The sequence below is a fragment of the Oratosquilla oratoria genome, chromosome 33 (assembly GCF_046742065.1).
Source record: "Oratosquilla oratoria isolate Oo_2021 chromosome 33, ASM4674206v1, whole genome shotgun sequence".
NCBI lineage: Eukaryota > Metazoa > Arthropoda > Malacostraca > Stomatopoda > Squillidae > Oratosquilla > Oratosquilla oratoria.
Genome location: NC_134809.1, coordinates 18928120 through 18950619, shown reverse-complemented (window position 1 = coordinate 18950619; position 22500 = coordinate 18928120). Strand labels below are relative to the sequence as shown.

At 36.3% G+C, this 22500-nt stretch overlaps 1 protein-coding gene across 2 annotated transcripts in view; it reads right to left on the bottom strand.

Annotated features, from left to right (window-relative positions):
- The window catches only part of LOC143017791 (two pore potassium channel protein sup-9-like), a 1051580-nt gene that overhangs the window by 760250 nt on the left and 268830 nt on the right, over nt 1-22500 (bottom strand). The gene's annotated exons all lie outside the window — the stretch shown is intronic.

The following is a 22500-nucleotide window of genomic DNA, read 5'->3' as shown; positions in this document are numbered from 1 at the left end:
TAAGTTCACATTCTTATCCTTAGTAAAGTTTCTACAATTCCTTTACTTTTTTATTTTTTCTCTGTGTAATAGTAACATTAGATCATCTTTCTTATCTATCTGGGAAATCATATTAGTAAAGGGTCTCAGTGTATAAGCTTATTCACATTGGAGGCTTTCTAAGCGGAATAGAGTGACTTGCTGTTTCTTACATTTAAAGTCTTCCAAGTACTTCATGGCGTTACGCGAGTTGAAATCAATTCTACCTAAAAGACACTCTCCATTCTTCCTTCTACTCAATTTCAACCCACTCATTTTGGTGCCATAATTCGGGGGTTTCATTTTTATTCAACCCTTACGATTTTGATACAGGATTGTTCCGAGAGAAAGCGAATTAAATATTTTATTTATTCCATTTAATACAGCAGTCCGCTTTGCATATTTGACCCTTTCTCATGGATAATTTGTATTCAGCTGAGGGACGCCCTCGCAGACTAAAGTAGGAACAACCCATTTGGTAGAAGCGCATTCCAAAAGTGAACAATGTTTGCTGGTGTTGACCACAGACAAGTCTACAAGGTATACTGCAGCAATTTTGCAACATTCTCAATGGTCTAATGACCTTGAAACCCAGAGATATTGGGTCAGAAGATATTGCAGTGAACCGATCACCCTATTACCCAATTATGTTGGGTTCTAAATTTCTAGAGTTCAAACGCGTATGTAGTGTGAAAGTCGGATCCAACTATCTACTAATATAGGACGCACTAGAAAATGTACTGAAACACAATGGCAAAAGCCGACAAGACTGTGAGAATCAACACCGTGTGAGATCGAAACCTTTATTGGTACGACGTTTCGCTTGTTACAGCTTTTTCAAGTACAGACATATGGCAAACACTCTGAGTACATATAGGCCGACGGGGAAGGAACTGGGAGAGGTTATCAGGGTTATCCACCTACCACCCACCCCTCCCTGATAACCTCTCCCACTTCCTTCCCGTCGGCCTATATGTACTCAGAGTGTTTGCCATATGTCTGTACTTGAAAAAGCTGTAACAAGCGAAATGTCGTACCAATAAAGGTTTCGATCTCACACGGTGTTGATTCTCACAGAAAATGTACTATGGAGTAGACGATTACTCTCTCCTCTAGACTCGCCTTATTAAAGATTTGGGCATCAGGAGGCTACATGTGGTAGGGAACTCTTCTGACAAATGATAACTAATATCCCCACAAACACAAAGGTATTAGATGATACTTGTTACAAGGAGGAAATAGCCCGGTTATGAAACGTATTAACGTAATAATCATAAAAGTAAAATATTTTATATCATCTTCGATAACTAGCGCTTATTTCCCCCAAGGAGCAGTATCGTGTTGTATAGGAGGACTTAGGGAAAGTACCAAAAAGAAGGAATATTAGAAGTTACAAGTGATCATCATTCTTTTTCGTTTGAGAAAATTTAGATTCAAGTCAAAAAAGAAATCTGCATGACTAGTCAGTAGACTAGACTAAACTCACTGAGATATCTACTGTATAAATTATATCAATGATAATGATAATGCCCTGTAATGATGATAATAATGGTTATACTTGCACTAATATAAGAAATAAATAATGACTAATGATAAAAAGTAGCAAAAATAATATGAACAGAACAGTAATGATATTAATGATGATATTTATGGTTATAATAACGGCCATGACAGTGGCAACAAAGACAATGAAAATAACAATGACAATAACATTAACAATAGGAATGACAATTCCAATGACCATAAAAATGACAATATTACTGATAATATCAATAACAATAGCAATAACAATAACATTAAAAATGGCACTGACATTTACAACGATAATGACAAAGCTAATGGAAGGGGGAACACAGGACTCAGAAAATGCCTTTATTAGGTGTACGAGCGTAGCACTACTCAATCAGTTTCGATGTGTCTTTTGGGTCTCAAGAATTGGTGTTATAAGAAGGACATAAGTCGAAACCGGTCGATTAGTTACATTCACCATCAAAGTACTTCCAGAGTCCCATGTTACCTTCCCTTGTCTTCTCATATCTGTCTGTACAAATGCTACTTGTAATAACTATGATCATCATGATCATTCTGATGAATATGATGACCATAATGACCATGATAATGATGGCAATGGTAATATTGATGATTATAATAATGATAACGACAATAACGATAAAGATTATGATAATGGAAATAACAAATTTATGATAATGATAACAATGGAAATAAGAAAAATTATAATGATAATAACAACAACAACAATAATAATGATGATGATAATTATATAAAATAGTAACTTTATTAGTAATACCAATAACATTGATAAACCGCTAGCTTTGCCCTCCGCAGTTGCCCCAAGGGCATGGCAACGCAAAAATTAGCGACTTTATAATTCAGCTACCGCACTCCGTGCTGCTTTTCACAGTTTGTTCAAAATTCTGAAAAAAAAAGACTCGACTTCGTTCATTTTGCAAAATTTTTGTTTTCTCGATTTTTTCTTAACTCCTCATTCCTCCTTTTTTCCCTATTTTCTTTATCCTTTTCATATTCAGGGGCCTCAGTTTTGCCTTTAACAGTTTTTAGACTCGTGCAACGCTGGCTGTTTTCGAGGTTATGGATAACAACAAATGCCTAATGCTATACAGAAACGAAAGAAAAATAATAAACAAATCAGTTATAAACTTCCGTTTATGTCGCATTTATTTCCCAATCTTTTTTTCAGGCGACCCCAATATAATCCTCATGATAAGACCGTGACACCACTAATCTATTGTAATATTATAAAAGACAAAATTGACACAATTAAATTTTATTATAGCAATATGAATTTAAAAACTTAGTATACAAGATGTCTTGGTGACCCCAAGAAAAACGCTTGGAAAAAGTAGTTTATGGTAATATGAATTGTCACTTAGCTTGATTTTACTGTGGCAGTCATCAAAGTATCTCATTACGTTGACAAAAGGCAAGACTGTCCTGAACAAAGTTTTTTTCTTTTTTTTAACTATTATACTATTGCTACTCTCGACTGAAATATATGACAAGCTCGAAAGTTTGTGTGCTTATTTTCTTGTAACGTCGCTATTCCACAACGAATCTATACACTATTTGGCACATAAGTTTACATTCAAATTCAATATCTTTACGGAGTATTAACTGCCGTGTATCCGTTTGACAGCCGATTGGCATCCATTTAACTGTCTATTTTGAAAAATCTTGGCAGATTTTTTTTTTTTTTTTTTTTTTTTTTTTTTTAATGTGACACGGAGAATAGTTTGGCATCCGAACAACACTGAGTCCTTATGGTTCTATCTAGTGAATTATCGAAATAATCCTTAATCTTTTGAAGGCAAAACCCAAGTGGCGATCTGTGTCCACCAGTTGGGGTGACTACAGCATGTAGACGGTGACAAGAATTGGTTCTTAACCTGAGATATTTGTATATATACACAGCATTGTACGGAGCAGAAACATGGAACATGAGAGAGGAAGAGAGAAGGAGTTTGAATGTGTTTGAGAAGTATGATAGGGGTTACTAGGCTGGATAGGGTGAGAAATGAGGAGGTGAGGAGGAGAACAGGGATGGAAAGGGAACTGGGAGATAGGATTGATGAAATAGTATTAGGATGGTTTGGACGCATGAAAAGAATGGGCGAAGAAAGATTAGTAAAAAAGTGTGGAAGGTAGAGGTGGAAGGAGTGAATATGAGGGGTCATCCTAGGAGATGGATGGATGGAGTGAAAGGGGTGTTACAAAAGAGAGGAATGTCTGTGGAGGAAGTACGGGAGAGGACAGAAGCTAGGAGTGAATGGACAGGGGTTGTGTATAGATGATGCTGTGATGCATGAGGGGGAGTGGGTGGGGGATGGGGGGTGAGGAAGTATGTATGAGAAAAAATATGACGCAGCCCGAAGGAATCCCCCCCCCCCTCCGTCTTCTCCTTTTCTGCATGGGGGGACGGAGAGGGGGAATCGCCGAATTTATTAAGCGGCCTTGCTGTGGATATGCTGTGACTTGCGACACTGCTTCTGACCCAGGGCAGAGGACAGGATGCAGGGATGACCCGTTATCCAGGAGGTGCCAAGATAAGAGGGGGGGGAGGAGGGGGGGGGAGTGGAATGTATAGGAAATAGAATGGGTGGGAGTGGTTTCTATGTCTTTTTCTTTTTGGCTACCCCCCTTTGGTATATGTATGTATATATGTATGTGTGTATGTATGTATGTATGTATGTATGTATGTATGTGTGTATGTATGTATTGTGTATGTATATATATATATAAATATATATATATATATATATATATATATATATATATATATATATACATACATATTCTCACTTCTTTATACACAAAAAACGTACGAAAATCTTTCCCCATTTTTCTGTCTAAGGCTACCCTTCTTCCTTTTGTGCATCTCTGCTCTGGGCTGCAAATGTCTCGCACTCGTTTTCATATTCTGCCTTCTGGAATTAAACTTTCCTAAGAATCCCTCATTTCAATGAAATTAGGTAAGAGTTTCCTATCACCTAACTTGAATCCTGTCCCTAAGTTTCTAATTTTGCTCCGTCGTGCACGTTTGGAAGACTTTTTTTTTCGAGAGGTGTAAAATTAATATCGTGCTTTTTATCAAATAATTATTTTTTTTGTCCCTTATGGAAGTGATTAACTTAGATTGATTTAATCCGTGTATTAGCAGTGAGGATCATGAAGACGAATAGAATAGTTTTATTGTAACCAGAAGAAAAATATCAGTCCCACCAGGGTTTTGATCCCTTTATCAAGGTACTCATCTTATGACCAAATCAAAACAATTCTATTCAGTTGAGTTGGAAGTCTTCGGCTGATCATAGGAAACACCATTCAGACTGAGCACTCTCCTTTACTGAATAAAATCACATGACGTTCGCAACAATAAAATCTGTGTTGTGCGCCACGGAACTGAAAGGGTTAACGGTGATCAAGTTCTTCCTCGCAGTTGAAGAAAATTTACTGATATTCAGTAAAACATAAATCTATAAAAGACACAATTTTGTCAAAAAAAAAAAAAAAAAGGTTAGCCCCATCAAAGCTTCAGCAAACTTTATTGTTTTTGTTTTGGCTGCGTAAAATAATCTCATTCGGCTGGAGGTCGTTACTTCTATCAACTTCTTGAATTCAATAGCTCACTTTATTGATGCTGGTTAGCTTGGTGCCCAACCAATTTAACTCAGTTCAAGAGACAGGGGGAGGGGGAGGGAAGTCTATGGAAAGCAGTTAGCCATTCCACAGTTCGCTTTTCGTAAAGCCGTTTCTAACTTTCGTCAAGTTTAGGAAATCTCGGGCTGAAGTATAATTGACTTTCTACTTTAATGTGTCCCTTTCTCCCTTATGGCGTATTTTAATTACCCAATTCCAGCTGACTCCAGACCTTTTCTTTGGCAGAAAGGTCGAACAACTATTACGACAAAAGCGCCTTCGTTAACATTATTCGAGCTTATTATTCAGATTGCATGGAATTTAATGATCCTACAATTTTGTATGTTACTATCAGTATTGTATGCAAGCAACGAGAACTCTTTCTTCAGTGTTTAGTTCCATTCTGGTTAACCCTCTAAATGTGCCTGACAACCTTAATTCTGGTTTTTGTTAACATTATTCAAGCTTATTATTCAGATTGCATGGAATATAATGATCCTACAATTGTGTATGTTACTATCAGTATTGTATGCAAACACCGAGAACTCTTTCTTCAGTGTTTATTTCCATTCTGATTAACCCTCTAAATGTGCCTGACAACCTTAATTCTGGTTTTTGTTAACATTATTCAAGCTTATTATTCAGATTGCATGGAATATAATGATCCTACAATTGTGTATGTTACTATCATTATTATATACAAGTGAGGAGAACTATTTCCTTATTAGTATTTAGTTTCATTTTGGTTAACCCTTTGAATGTGCCCGGCAAGATTTCTTCTGGTCTTTGTTAACATTATTCAAGCTTATTATTCAGATTACATGGAAAATAATGATCCTATAATATTGTATGTTACTACCATTATCGCATACAAGTGAAGAGAACTCTTTCCTAGTAAGTGTTTAGTTTAATTCTGATTAACCCTCAGAATGTGCCTGGCAACATTTCTTCTGAATACCCCAAGCGGTTTCTTTAACTAAGTGAATCCATTCAGACAGACATGGCGAGACGTTTCAAAAGTGGTTATTGATCACCAAGTGACCCAAAGACCAACGGAATGAATGAATGAATGAATGAATGAATGAATGAATGAATGAATGAATGAATGAATGAATGAATGAATGAATGAATGAATGATTTACAAAGGATTTACAAAGGATTTACAAAGGCGGAGCATACCGACAGGAGACCTTTGTGTCCATATCTAGTCCGGATGCGAAAAAAAAATCATACTAATAATAAGATAATAAATAAAAACTATAATAATGTAAATAACAAATAAAATACATAAATAAATGCATAGGTATAGTTAAATGAATGAATGAATGAATGAATGAATGAATGAATGAATGAATGAATAAATGAATAAATGAATAAATGAATGAAGTGAAACAATTCTCCCACGAAGTAGTTTACGTTCATTTCAGTAATTACCAGAGTACTACGTTCGACTTCCAGGGAATTTCTAATTATCTTTATTGGCTGAAAATAATCCCTCCTGTTACCAAAGGGATATACCACTTTCAACTTAGGGTCGTGAGCTACCACAAGTCCAGTTGGCTTTCGTTTTCCAAGGAACGATTTTTAGTGTTGATGTAACAAGACGATTTCAATAATTGCAGTTGTGAGACTCTGGGATACTATCGATCAACACCTCATTCTGACCAGAGTTCCTCTGACACATGTATGAAAATCTTTTTTTCCGTTGTATTAAACAAAGCGCATAACGCAAACGACGGTTTCTAAGTAGCTAACAAGAGGGAATCAAACCATTCGTTACAGTGTCGCCCTGTACTGTACAAGTTTTATTCTGTGACAGCCTATGATGATTTTAATCAACTTAGAGAACGAGAGTTTATCACTGATTATCTACCCCCCACCCCAACTCATCTCCCTTTTGCTCAGGAAATGGTTTTCTAGCGACAATCCGTCTTTCTATCTTCACCTATTGAACCACTCCATTGTACTCCGCTCTCTTCCACGAGATGCTCTAACCACACTCTCCACTACCCAAGCGCATAACTTTGCCAGGTACCTCTCCTCTCTCACATTCTCCACCACTTGGGAATCTTTCACTTTTCCCTACATTTTTCTCGCCCTCTTACTCTGAATATGAAAGAAATCCCGGAGAAACGCTGAATCATTTCGGCATTCTTCCATGCGTGCGTGCGTGCGTGTGTGTGTGTGTGTGTGTGTGTGTGTGTGTGTGTGTGTGTGTGTGTGTGTGTGTGTTTGTATGTTTGTATATTTGTATGTTTGCATGTTTGTATGTATGTTTGTATACATGTTTGTATGTATGTGTGTGTGTGTGTGTGTGTGTGTGTGTGTGTGTGTGTGTGTGTGTGTGTGTGTGTGTGTGTGTGTGTGTGTGTGTGTGTGTGTGTGTGTGTGTGTCTGTACACGCATGCATGTGCGTGCATATGAGTATGTATTCTCATAGTTATATCAAACTTATTGTAATATACGGGATAATTGCATGTGAAATATTTATTTCTTTATAGCCTTGAGGAAAACCTTATTTCTTTTGTAATCTTCAAGCGCCCTTCTTTTTATTTTCTCTTCATGTTGTCTGGTCGTTTTTTCGTTCACACATTAAAGTCTTCTTTCTCGATTATTTTCCTTTCTTTCATAGTTCTAAATTCAAGTTACATAATCTCTCTTTTTTAGAAGCTCCAACTTAACTTTTTTTTGTATGAACTGTTTGTAAGGCAGGAAATAGTTTTGGTTATTACTTTTCATATATATATTTGTTCATTTTTTGACATCTCTGTTTTCTGTGGGAACCACACTAGTTTAATCTATGATGAATCAGAACCTTATGAGGTTTATTTCGTCTATATAGTCAATTATCAATCTTATCTTCGTCAAAATTGTCTCTCATAAAAGCTCACAATATTCTTCGTTGGACAAATTTTCATTAGCCAACACCACTCGCTCTTTCTTCTCACATGTCTTCAAGATGATTTATTCTACCATTTTATATACCAATAACGACAAAAGAGTGCTGTAGCATTGCAAGTCGGTACTCTTTCTTGAGCAGTGATGGATGTGTATGAGTGGAAGATCACAGTATAACCCATAGTTCGGAGCGTGTGAGCTCTGAGCACTCAACCGGGAGGATATTAGCTGTCGATCACTAGTCCAGCATTTTTTGCTTGATTATGTTTTCAGATGGATATGATGAGCCGGCGCTTGATAGAACTAAATGTGCCATAGGTGTCATTTGATCGAAAGAGTTACAGGATAAGACGCCTTCTAGAACATATATTCATCATCTGAGTCTATTGTGACCTAGTGTCTTGCAAGATTAGTTAAGTTAGGTTTCTTAAAAGTTTCAATAGGAGATTCTATTTCTTGCTAGGGCACATAGATAAAAGATAAGACCTGAGTTCCCTTTTAGCTGAATAAAAACATCTTCTCGTTAACTTGAAAAAATCCTTATAGTATCTGGGGCTCCCCTTGAACCGAATGAAGCATAACAAGAATAATATTTATTATTTTATTATTAATGTTTTTTTTTTTTTTTTTTTTTTTTTTTTTTTATTAATTTTTTTTTTTTTTTTTTTTTTTTTTTCATCCGACCTAGATATGGATCAAAAGGTCTCCTTTCGGCATGCTCCGCCTTTGTAATCCTTTATATACACGGGCATGACAAATGGAGGAGTCTGCTTCAACCTCTCTGTATTATCCAGTAGAAGTTCTGCCTTCTCCCCTTTCCCACCTGATTGGTTGATGATTACGATGGACAAAGAAGGAGAGGGGACTATGCTATCATTTCCATATATTATGGTTCTACCAAATAACAAAACGACGACTCCTTGAAGTCGAACAAAACCGTTTAGCGTTAGTGTGTCATCAGTGTAAAAAGGACAATCGAGGAAATGTGAATCTTTTTTATGTGTGAGGTGATCCTCAACTGTACAAAACCCTCAAGGGTTACTTCAAGTCTTACTGTATATTACCAGGCTGGAAGAGGCAAATAAAGTTGTATAAAACCCTCCAGTTAAGAATAATGACCATCAACTGAATGAAATACCCCGTCGCCATTATAATTTTATTCAAAGCTCATCCAGTGACTGATGCGGTTATCTATGATACCGTCCATCCATTTGGTTCTTAGACCCATCTTAGCTGAATTAAATTGCTTGGATATAAATATAGTGAGAGATAAAGTGGGTTATCGTGTTAGAAGGGGCTCGAGTCATTCATCCAACCGTCCATAGATCCTGGTTGGAGTGGGAGGTGCTTCCCTCACCTTTCAAGCCATAGAACGTCGTAAAAATGAATATTTTTCACTCGGTTGAGTGAATAAAGGAGGAAGATGCTTCACTGCCTCTTCTCTACAACTTACTTGGGCATAAAACATCTTCGTCCTCTGCCACATCTTAGCTTAAACGAAAGAAGAATAGGAAACTAATAGAAAGAAAAAAACAAGTAAAAATAGAGTAAAATGAAGATAAAACAAAAATAATAATTAAATATAAATGAGAAAAAATTAATATATACATATACCATCGGCTTTTTTGCCCTTACAAGCGAGGTAATCAAAGTCAAAGACATAGATCTACTCCTACACATTTCATCCCCACATAATTCACTCCCACTTACCATTCCTTCCCTCCCCCCCCCTTTTTTTTCTCCTCCTGGATGACGGGTCATCCCTTCATCTCACCTACTACCCAGGGTCAGATGCAATATAGCAAGACACAGCATATCCACAGCAAAGCTGCTTCATTTAATCGGCGACCCCCAACTCTCCATACCCTCATGCAGAAAAAGAGAAGACGGGGAGAAATCCCTTCAGGCTGCGTCAAAATATCATTCACACATACTCCCTTACCCCCTTATCCCCAGTCTCTTCCGTGCATCACAGCATCATCCATACACAACGATTCTCCCCTCACCCCTATCTTTTCCCATCCATCTCATACTTGGTCTCCCCCTCATGTTCACTCTTTCCACCTCTGCCTTCCACACTTCTTTTAATTAATAATCTTTCTCCACTCATTCTTTCCATGTGTTCAAACCATCTCAATACTTTTTCATCAACCCTATCTCATAACTCCCTTTCCACCGCTGTTCTCCTCCTCACCTCCTCGTTTCTCAGTCTATCCAGCCTAGTAACCCCTAACATATTTCTCAGGTATTTCATGTCAAACACATTTAAACTCTCCCTCTCTTCCTCTCTCATGTTCCATCTTTCTGCCCCATACAGTGCTGTTGGCACAATCACTCCTTCATACAACCTCCTCTTAGTATCTATTACCAAATGTCTATTTCTCATTACATTTTTAATCCCTGGGATATTTACTTGATTTTCTCAATCTATATTCTACCTCACCCTCCACTCTCTTTTCCGCCACATTCGCACCCAAGCATCTAATACTATCCACTTCCTTCAACCTTTCTCCCTTAATACTCACTTCCAGTTTGCTGCCTTGTACATCTCATTACCTCATTTTTACCCACATTTATCTTCAACTTCCTTCTTTCGCACTACCTTCCCAAACTCCGTCACTAACTTCCTTAATCTCTCCTCGGATCATTCTACAAGCGCAGTGTCGTCAGCAAACAACAACTGGCTTATCTCCCATTTTTTTCCATTTCAATAACTCCTTTCACCTCATCTTTCCTTATTTCTCCTCCATTTTCTTCATTCGTCACTGCCATTTTCTTAGCGCTTCCCACTGCATCTATCTTTTTCTCCCAGCCCTTCACATTTAGCAATTCCCTAAAATACTCTGTCCATCTTCCATCTACTGCCGTCTCTTCCATTATTATCTCTATATCTGCACCTTTTACCTTTATGCCTCCTCTTCCTCTCTTAATTTCCTTCCAAAACATCTTTTTATTACTATGAAAAAAAATTCTGTCATACTCTTATAAAGATAAGTATACAATAAGAACTACATCAATAAAATACTGAATAATGAAAAATTAATTTAAAATAGAATAGAAACAAATAGAGGGTATAAATCAATTTAAATGAACTGAAACAATATATATATAGAAATAAAATAAGATAAAATAAAATGAAACAAATAAGATAAAAATGAAACAAAATATAATAGAGTAAATAAAAAAAAACGAAAAATAATTCCTAAAAAAATGAAAGCAAAAAAATAACCCCCAGACTTTTACATTTTGTATTTTCTTCTAGCATACAGGCAAAATAACTTCGGTAACTTCCCAACTTGGTCCATCCACCTTTTTTTCAAGTGAACGAAATGAGGGGCAGAGAAAAGGGTTTGGGGTTAGGCAAGTGAGCAGTCGGAGGGGATGGAGAAAGGAAAAGGGATTGGAGAGGGAGAGAGGGGAGGGGGAAATGGGGCTGGAGAGAGAGGAGGGGGTGAGTGTGCCCGGTGGAACTGTGGAAAGTGGGGAAGTAAGAAAGGAAAGAGAGTAAAGAATGGTAGATATGAGAAAATGGGGAGAAAGACAGGAGAATGGGAGAAGGCTGAGATAGGGAGAAGGAGAAAGAGAGTGAAGGGTGAGAGAGAAAAAGTTAAGAGAAGGCGAGAGGAAAGGGAAGGAAAAGAGAAAGGAAGGGGGAACCCGTGAGAGTTTGAGATAGGGAGAAGGAGAAAGAGAGAGAATATGGGGTAGAGATAATGGGAGAGGAAGAGAGAAGATAAGAGAATGGGAAAAGGGAGGGAGAGGAAGGAAACGATGAGAAAAAAAGTGAGTAAAAAGGAAGCTCAGGAAGGAAAAAGTAACGCGAAGGGAAATGTAGAGGTGGAGTGGAAAGAGAGAAAAAACGTAGAGCAAATGGTAGAGGAACCGGAAGAGCGAGAGCGCCTTTCTCTTCTTCCAATCCACATATCCTTATCTTTCCTTAATTCTTCGTCTCAGCTTCAAATTCCTTTTGTGTCCCTATCTTTGGGTTCCCCTTCTCATTCCTTTTCTCCTCTTCGATCTCTCATTAAATTTCTTCACTGCCTTATCCCTATAATTTCCTTTCTACCCTTTCAGTATTTACATTTCTCTTCAACAAAAGACGGTTGCTTGGTAAAAGTCACCATAATGTAAACATATAAAGGTGGTAAAGATGGCTTGTCATCACGTATCTTCTTTTCCTTCCTTTCTACCTCAGATCCTCAAATCATGTCTTATTTCCTTCCTTCCTTTGTTAGTATATTTTCTTTTGTTAAAGATTCCCGTCTTTATTCCTTCCCTCCCTCTTCTTCTTCTTCCTCTTTCTCATTCTCCATCCTTTTCAACCATCTTTTCACATTTTTCTATTTCTTTGAACTTTATCTCTATTGTGTCTACTTATGTGTTTATTTTTAGTTTCGCCTTTTTATTCTTTATTTCCTCTACCTCATTCCAAATACTATTAGTTTTTAGTATTTCTTCGCATTTATTTAAAGATCTACTCTATAACTCCACAATTTCAATATACTCTCTCCATTTGCCTCCTCTCATCATCTTTATCTCCTTTCATTTCTTCCCTTCCTCTTGATCTAATTTTTTTTTACTTTTACCCTTTGTTCATATTTCAGTACGCTGTTATGATGCCCCTCCCTTTCTTTCCATTTCTAGTTCTGAATATGTATTCCAATTTATCTTTACTTCTCTATGCACCAATTTATATTTATTTTTCTATTAACCAATTTAATATAAAACTTCCCCCTTCCAATTACAACCCGTTTTCTACACGCCTCAGATGTCGGGCATTTCCGAGTCTCAAACACACTTCTGCACCAACATACATTTATTTTCATTCATTTTTTGAGGCATTGATCATTACTGGGGCAATGCGCTCGTGACAAACTGAAGAGAACATTTCACTCTCTTGAGCATCAAAATCTCTAATTACAAAATATTACAAAGGAGGAGTATGCCAACAGACCTTTTGATCCACAACTAGGTTAGATGGGAAAAATATTATAATAATGATAAATAAATAAATAAATAAATACGTAAATATATATACAAAAGGCTTTTCCTCCTTACACGAGGGGTAGCCAAAAAGAAAAAGGCATAGAAATCACTCCCACCCATTTCACCTCCCGTATACTCCACTCCCCTCCACCCTCCTCCCTCCCTCCTATCTTGGCACCTATCTTGGCACCTTCTAAATAATAATCGAAAGAATAAATAGATAAATAGAAATGTGAAGTTAAATAATAAACACAGTTAAATAGTAAACAATTATAAATAGATAGATAAATAACCGACCTATTTATGGACCAAAAGGTCTCCTGTCGTCATACTCCGCCTTTGTAATCCTTTGATAATCAAGCAAATAACAATAAACAGACAAATAATAACAAACAAATAAACAAATGACATAAAATAAATGGCAGGCATTACAACATCTTGCTTAGGTGTTTATCAAAACAAATCTTAAAGCTTCCAACTGAACAACATTGCACTGCCTCTGCAGGAAGTTTATTCCATTCATTAACTACATGGTTGGCGAAGTTGTTTCTACCCCCTTCCAAATTAAATCTATTTTCTGACAGTTTGAGACCATTATTTCTTATCGGATTCTCATTCAATGTGAAAAAATATTCAATTTTCATGTCGACAATTCCCTTTAGAATCTTGAAACCTGTATCAATTCACCTCTGAGTCTACGTTACCTCAATACATCCAGGACACTAAGAACTGTTAAAATATTGCACACACACACACACACACACACACACACACACACACACACACACACACACACACACACACACACACACACACACACACACACACACACACACACACACACACACACACAAACACACACAAACACACACACACACACACACACACACACACACACACACACACACACACACACACACACACACACACACACACACATACACATACTTTCTGGTGTAGCGGTAGCGTCTTAAACTGCTAACTCAATAATCCTGAGATTCATCCCACCGAGAACTTACAAACCATTACAACATTGCAGCCGTCACCCAATTACTTAGGTTAATAGTTGGGTTGTGTCTATAACGCCTAAACATTACCCATAGATTAGGCCCCATGAACTATGGAATTCTCAACCGGGAAGTTAATAGCTACAGATCACGTGCCCTGCCCATGATTCAAGATCATGGTGAATCACACTTGTACACACACAAGCATACACAAGTATAGATAAACACACACACACACACACACACACACACACATTTGAAGATTTTTTTTCATCTTTAAGAGAATGAATTAGAAAAGAAGAAAATGAATTAAACAAAGTATAGGTACTTTGGTAAGTAAGGTGGTCGATAAGCATAAGTAAACTATTGTAGTTTTACAGGAAGAAGAATGTATACAAGCAATAATAGTAAGAGAAACAAGAGAAATACGACAAAAGAAATTGTGCAATTAGTTATAAATAATGAGGAAGATATACATGAAATAAAAATATATTTAGGTTAAAAAGATACTCCTATGTAAAAGGAAGTGTACGGCCGCTGAAAATAAAATTTCAATATCAAAGACACTGAATAAAATTATCAAGAGAAAATGGAAACTGACAACCAAGGATGAGTTTCAAAATGTTTGAGTAAGGAAGGAAACAGCGAAGGAAGAAAAATAGAACGTAAGAAAAGTGATAAAAGATAGAAAAAAGAAAAGAATGAAGACCACAAAAGAGAGTTCAGAATTTGAATGAATAATAATTGATTAGAATATTAGGAGGTGATATAATTATAGAAAGAGGAAAATGAAGCAATTGGTTAGAAATTACGTACACTTACATAGGCATAATGATTTGAGCGAGATTGGAACACATGGCTGTTTAAAAGACAATTACCAAAGTGATGTCTTTTGTTCTGACAAAAGAAAAGCAAAAATGGGAAGTTTTCCAAAAAAATTATAACGTAGGATTACTAAAGAACGTGCCCAAGATGAATGGGAATATATATATAATTTGAAGCATAGAGAATACATCTCCAAGTTATATATTGAAGAGATATTATATAAATAAAACAAGCAAAAACGAATAAAAAAAATTCCAACCATTAAGCACCTAGGAAGAGGGCTTTAAGAGAGAGAATTGTGAAGTTAAAGAACATTTATCAAATATCATAAAATTAAAAGTATGTGAAGTGAATAAACTTCAATGTAAAGTTAAATGTTGAAAGGATATTATATGAATAAAACAAGCAAAAAATGAATAAAAATTTCCAACCAGTAAACACCTAAGAAGAGGGCTTTAAGGGAGAGAATTGTGAAGTTAAAGAATTTTTTTTTTAAATATCATAAAAGCGAAAGCATGTAAAGTGAATAAACTTCAATGTTAAATTTTTTATTTGAGAGTGGCTGTTATTCTACATATAAGGAAAAAATGGATAGATTATGTATACTTGCAGCTGGGAAAATCCTTCAACAAGGCGACGCACAAAAGGTTAGTATAGAAGCTGGACAATGGTGGAGGAATTAAAGGAGCATACTAGAATGAATCATTAATTTCCTGAATGTTTGACAAACAACAAAAGTAATTGGAGGTCAGGTTATAGAAAACGTTATTGGTGGAGTACCACAGGAAATGGTAGTAGAGCCAGTAATGTACCTTGTGCATATCACTGATATAACAATAAAAGCTGGACAATGGTGGAGGAATTAAAGGAGCATACTAGAATGAATCATTAATTTCCTGAATGTTTGACAAACAACAAAAGTAATTGGAGGTCAGGTTATAGAAAACGTTATTGGTGGTATACCACAGGAAATGGTAGTAGAACCAGTGCAAATCACTGATATAACAAATATATAGCCACGTAGAAATAACTATTGATTATATAAAGACCGTAACGAAAGTGAGATAAGGAGAGAAATGTAAATGGTTACAAGAAGATAAAGATAAGGTTTATAAATAGAGCCAGAAGGGGTTACAATATGGAAGATGAAGTAGTTGGGGAGAGTGGTGTAGGCAAAGTTCAGAAAGGAGCAGATGTACTTTATTACCTAAAAGACTGTCGAAAGGTTAGAGGATAAAGCACATCTGCTTCTTCCTGGACTTTATCAGCACCATTCTCATATAGATGAAATAATCACAAATGCAGCGAAGGAAAAATATTTAGATATTTCAATAAGAGATGACCTGTTGTTAGAAAATCATATTGATATAACTATGGATGTGACTATAAAATGTCAATGGACATAATGTTGCATTTCTTTATATAATGAAAAATATGTCTGATGTGACCCTTAATGGAATATGCAGGAGTGGTAGGGTCATATCATTATGAAATTATATAAGAAATATAAAATACAGGGAGCGATAACCAAAAATATATCAGGAATGACCGATACAATATGAGACAGTATAAAGGTGACCTCCTTTATTTGAAGATAAAAGACCGCGTGAAGATTTAATAATGCCATATAAAACAGAAAGAATAAAGAAAGATCAGAGATGATACGAGATAAATAGCAACAAGAGGTTATATAATGATAAAGAAATCAAATTGCTTTAAGAATTATGGGACGCATAGATTTGAACGTAGATACTTCAATTTATGAAAAATAATAATAATAATCCAGGCCAACATATAAAACAGAAAACGGAATGAAAAATGACCAGAGAGTTACGAGATAAAAGAGGAATATGGTTATATAACGATAAAAAAAATATTTAAATGATAGGAAGCATTGCTTTGAACAAAGATGGTTCAATTTATGAAAAATAAAAACGAAATAGATAATCCAGGCCAACAGCATAAATGAATTCAAGGGAAGATTTGATAAATAGAAAGAGAAAATTAGAATAGCAAAGTCCCAGATTCAACTCTGTATATTGCATAAAGGTAAATACACACACACATAAACACACGCATACACATATACACATATAAACATATACATGTATGCAGACACACACATACACACGCACGCACAAGTGCAATAGCGCGCACACACGCACACGTACACAAACAGACACTAACGCGCACACATACATGTGCACATAAATACATATACATACACAGACACACACACAAACACACACACACACACACACACACACACACACACACACACACACACACACACGTACACGGAAACACATTTGTGCATATAACCACACACACGCACACACACACACACACCTACACACACGCCTGCATACACATACGTACCTATTCACGCGCATACATACACGCACAAAAACACATAAACGCACACACACATACAAATACGCAAACACACACGAAAACACACAAACACGCGCACACACACACACACACACACACACACACACACACACACACACACACACACACACACACACACACACACACACACACACACACACACACACACACACACACACACACACGTACCTATTCACGCGCATACATACACGCACAAAAACACATAAACGCACACACACATACAAATACGCAAACACACACGAAAACACACAAACACGCGCACACACACACACACACACACACACACACACACACACACACACACACACACACACACACACACACACACACACACACACACACACACACACACACACACGCACACACACACACAATGCTAGAATATGCGTCAGTGTTATGGTACCCACTAAAAAAAAAAAAAGAAAAAAAAGATGGAGAGAATATAAATGACAGCAACGTTACTGGATGCAACCTGGCACATAAGCCATACGAGGAGAGACTGAAAGTACTGTCAACCAACTTTGAAAGATCGAAGGGAAAGAGGTGATGTGGTTACAGTATTAAGTTCGTAAGGGAATAGGCTTTATTGGCAGAACCGGTCTCTTAATGAACGATAAGAAGGATTGAAGAAGTCATGAGAACAATTCGAAAAAAAACGATATTTCTAAAACATGTAAGAAATACTGTTTTCATATAGATGCATGAGTGTTTGGAAGAGCTTACAAGGGGATAATACATGAATTTATATTTTGATATAATGATTAGAAATTAAGGATATAAATTATGTTGAAAGCGTATGTGAAACTGAAGCTAGGTATGATTAATTGGAGAGTCGAAATTGGGATTCCAGCCCCATTGCTCATTTACTGTATACTACAATTACGCAAATATAATTAGGTAAACACACACACACGCGCGCGCACGCGCGCACGCGCGCACAGCTCGTGGTACAGTTGGTAGAGTTCTTGGGTGTTACTACGGAGGTCCGGGTTTGAATCCCGCCCAGGGTTGAAATAATTTCAGCATCGCTGTGCTGCGGATAGTTACTCCAACTCTCGTGGGCGGGGAGTTGTGTGTGTGTGTGCATGTAAGGTCACAGCCTTACCCATAGATCGGTCATATACGATTTCTGACCTCTCTTCCGGGAGGGAAATAGCTGTCGATCAAGAGTCGAACACGTGATCCAAGACCATGGTGAATCACATACACAATGTATAGTCATACACAAAACATACCCTAACAAATAAGGACAGAGCGCAACACATGCTCGTCTGAATGTTGGCAATAGGAGGCGCAGAATGTGAAATTTGATTAGGAGACGAAATAACTACATTAGGTAGTTCAAGACAACAGTAACCCCATTTTTAGACTGTGTGCTGTGTCTTCTCACTTCAGGAGCTTTCTCAGGGGATCAACATTTTCCAATTGAACTGAATATATACAAGACAAGAACACAGTCGAGACTGTAACAGCAAGCTAGAAAATAAACAAACAATGTTTATCTTTGTCTGATTGCTTAAACCAATATATTGTAATTCTTTGATTCTTTGTGATCTCTGATATGGGTTTACTAAACCTTTTTCACTGTTATTAGACCATTTTGTGAAGCACTGTGAGTGCCCTCTTTTAGTAAATATCAAAAAGTGAGCTGGCAATTTAGAATCAAAGGCTTTAAGAGATGAGTACAATCCAAAGCTAAAAGGTTTTCAAATTATATACAAAGCCCCTAGTCAAAAATGTGAATACTCTTTTGTCCAGTTTATGCACTTCCTCATTGGAAAACTTTGATGATTTACTTATCTGCCTATTAGTTCAGCTTTTTTTTTTAAACATTTATCTATGTGAACATTCTGACATTTTAAATACCTAAAGATATTTAAGAGCCATATAACTTTAATTATCAATATGCAGTTTCTCTAACATTGGTATTACTCTATAATATATTAATGGTTGTCATTATTTGTATAGTTTTTTTTCTTGTTACAAATATAAATATATATTCTTCCCCAATTATCTTTTACAACAACTTGATGTTTATTAAGGCACTACACAAATTTATATATATATATATATATATATATATATATAATATATATATATATATATATATAAGATTGAAGGTGAAAGAAGTAGACGAGGAGTAATGGGAGAATTTCACGCCTTAACGTTTCTCAGGCATGGGATTTTTTTTTTTTTTTTTTTGCTATATTTTTATTTCATCTTTGTAGTTTTCAATCTTATAATTTACATTTTCTTTTCTGTTTTGTCTTTACTATCAAATATTGTGACTTAGTAAATTATGCTTTCTACTCTGGAATCAAGTTTCCACTTTACTTATAGTTTTCTCGTTAAGTTTAGTTTTTTTTTGGGGGGGGGCATCCTTGCAGTTTTGAATCTTATGATTTCCATCTTTTTGTTTTCTCTTGATTATCAAATAATGTGTCTCATTAAATTGTGCTTTCTAGTGTAAAATTGTTTATTATGGTTTTCTCATTAAGTTTAGCTTTTTAATTTTCATTGGTTGCTTTTTCTTGCCAACAATGATAAAGAATGCAGATAGACGACTTTTTTGTTGCAAAATGATATCGGATGGAAAAATGTTTAGGAGTTTATTCATACATACATACATACATACATACATACATACATACACATATACACACATACATACATACATATACCAAAGGTTTTCCCCCTTACACGGGAGGTAGCCAAAAGACAAAAGCACAGAACCCTACCTCACCCATTCCATCCCCTACATACTCCACTCCCCTCTACCCTCTTCCCTCCCTCTTATCTTGGTACCTCCTGGATGACGGGTCATCCCTGCACCATGTCCACTACCCTTGGTCAGAAGTAATGTCGCAAGACACAGCACATCCACAGCAAAGCCGCTTCATTAATTCGGCGACCCCCCTCTCGAACTATATTACTTTCCACTGCCTGAGCTATAGTTTATCCCATTCATTGGCGATGTGGTTAGCAAAATAGTTTCTAACTAATTCATGGTTAAACCTGCGTCATAACAGCTTGAAGCCATTACTTCTCATCCCGTTAGTGTTTTGATGTTATAAATTTCATTTGAAAATCTAGGAATTTTTATTAAGCCACCTGTGGCTCTCCACATTTTTAGAGAGATAAAGTTCAAATGTATTAGATATTTTTGTATGCTTTTGTAGCTGGACACCACACATTTCTTTTAATATATTAATGTCTTTGATGCAGTCTGGAGGTCATACAGAAATAGTATATTCAAGTGATCTCTTTAATTGGTTGGTGATAGCTGGACTTTTAATTTTAATATTTCGCCACCAATCTTACTTAATTCTCGTTGGTTTCCATTTCCCTACCGGTCTTTCTATTAATTTTATCATGTTTTACTTGTTCTTGGGATTAAATCTTAAACTTTGTTTTAGAATTTAGGTGTACCATTTAATAGAAAATGAAAAATATTGTTTAAGTTATTCTGGCTTGATCTCTACTTGTTCAAAATGACAAAAATTGGTAAAACTTTAAGAGCAATTTATCGCATATATATTGTGTCATTTCTGATTAGTATGACATTGTTTATTTGCTATTCCTAAACTTTCCTTTTTATAATGATACGTTTATTACAGAAAATGCAACAATCCACATCGTGCTGAGTTGGCTCATCTCAAAATCCAAATTCAATTATCTTAGATAATTGGTCGCTGACATTTACTAATTCTACCTTTACTTCAGCCATTTTCTTTCCTGTTAATGTTTTCTGATATTCATTCTTTTGGTGAACTAACCCCCATACTTCACTAAATATTTCTCCATGCAAAGATTTATTTGTTATTACTTCACGTTATTTACTTTTCTAGGTTAACTCATTTCTTTCTCTTCAGGAAAAGGGGCATGCCACTTTTCAACACTGTTTACCAATGTGCATCACAAGAATTGATTATTTACAACAACTTTCTCTATAGTTCCTGATTTTTTACTATCCTTTCAAAGTAACATCTCGAGGGAACTAAATACCATAGTGGTCTTTAGATAATAACAAATAGCATCTAAAGATAACAGTACTGGAAATCAGCAACGAGATAGAAATCCTCGGGCCTCAAAACACCTGATTAAGTATAAAATGCTTAAACGCAGCAAATGAAACATGGACTGGGAGTGAAACGTTTATTCCTGACGTTTCGTCTACTGACTTTTTCAAGGTAAACGAAACGTTTGGAATAAACGCTTCATATTTCCTTTGCCGTGTTTAAGCAACTTGTTCATGTAGATTTTAATTTCCAAGTACAAAATGTTTCTGTAGGACACCTTCCCCACAAAAATAAATAAATAGATAAATGAAAATAATCAATAGATAAAATCAAAAATAGATAATAATATTAATAATAATAATAATAATAATAATAATAATAATAATAATAATAATAATAATAATAATAATAATAATAATAATAATAATAATAATAATAATGATAATAATAATAATAATAATAATAATAATACATAAATACATACATACATATACCAAGGCTTTTTCCCCCTTCCAAGGGATGTAGCCAAAAAGGGAAAGGCATAAAAACACTCCCACCCATTTCATCCCTAAATACACTCCACACCCCTCCCACCCTCCCTCTCATCTGAGCACCTCCTGGATGACGGGTCATCCCTGCACCCTGCCCACCGCCCTGGGTCAGAAGCAGTGTCGCAAGACACAGCACATCCACAGCAAGGCCGCTTCATTTAATCGGCGACCCCCCCTCTCCGTCCCCCCTTGCATATAAGGAGAGGACGGGGAGAAATCCCTTCGGGCTGCGTCAAAATTTACTCACACATACTACCCTATCCCCCAACCCCCGCCCATTCCTCCTCATGCAATCACAACATCATCCATATACAACCATTCTCCACTCACCTCTGTCTTCCGTCCTCTCCCTTCCTTCCTCAACAGACATTCCCCTCTTCCCCAAAGCCCCCTTCACCCCATCCATCCACCTCATCCTAGGACGTCCCCTCATGTTCACTCCCTCCACATCTGCCTTCCATACCTCTTTTACTAGTCTTTCTTCACTCATTCTTTCCATGTGTCCAAACCATCCTAATATTCTTTCATCAACCCTATCTCCCAAACCCTTTTTCACCCCTGTTCTCCTCCTCACCTCCTCATTTCTCACTCTATCCAGCCTAGTAA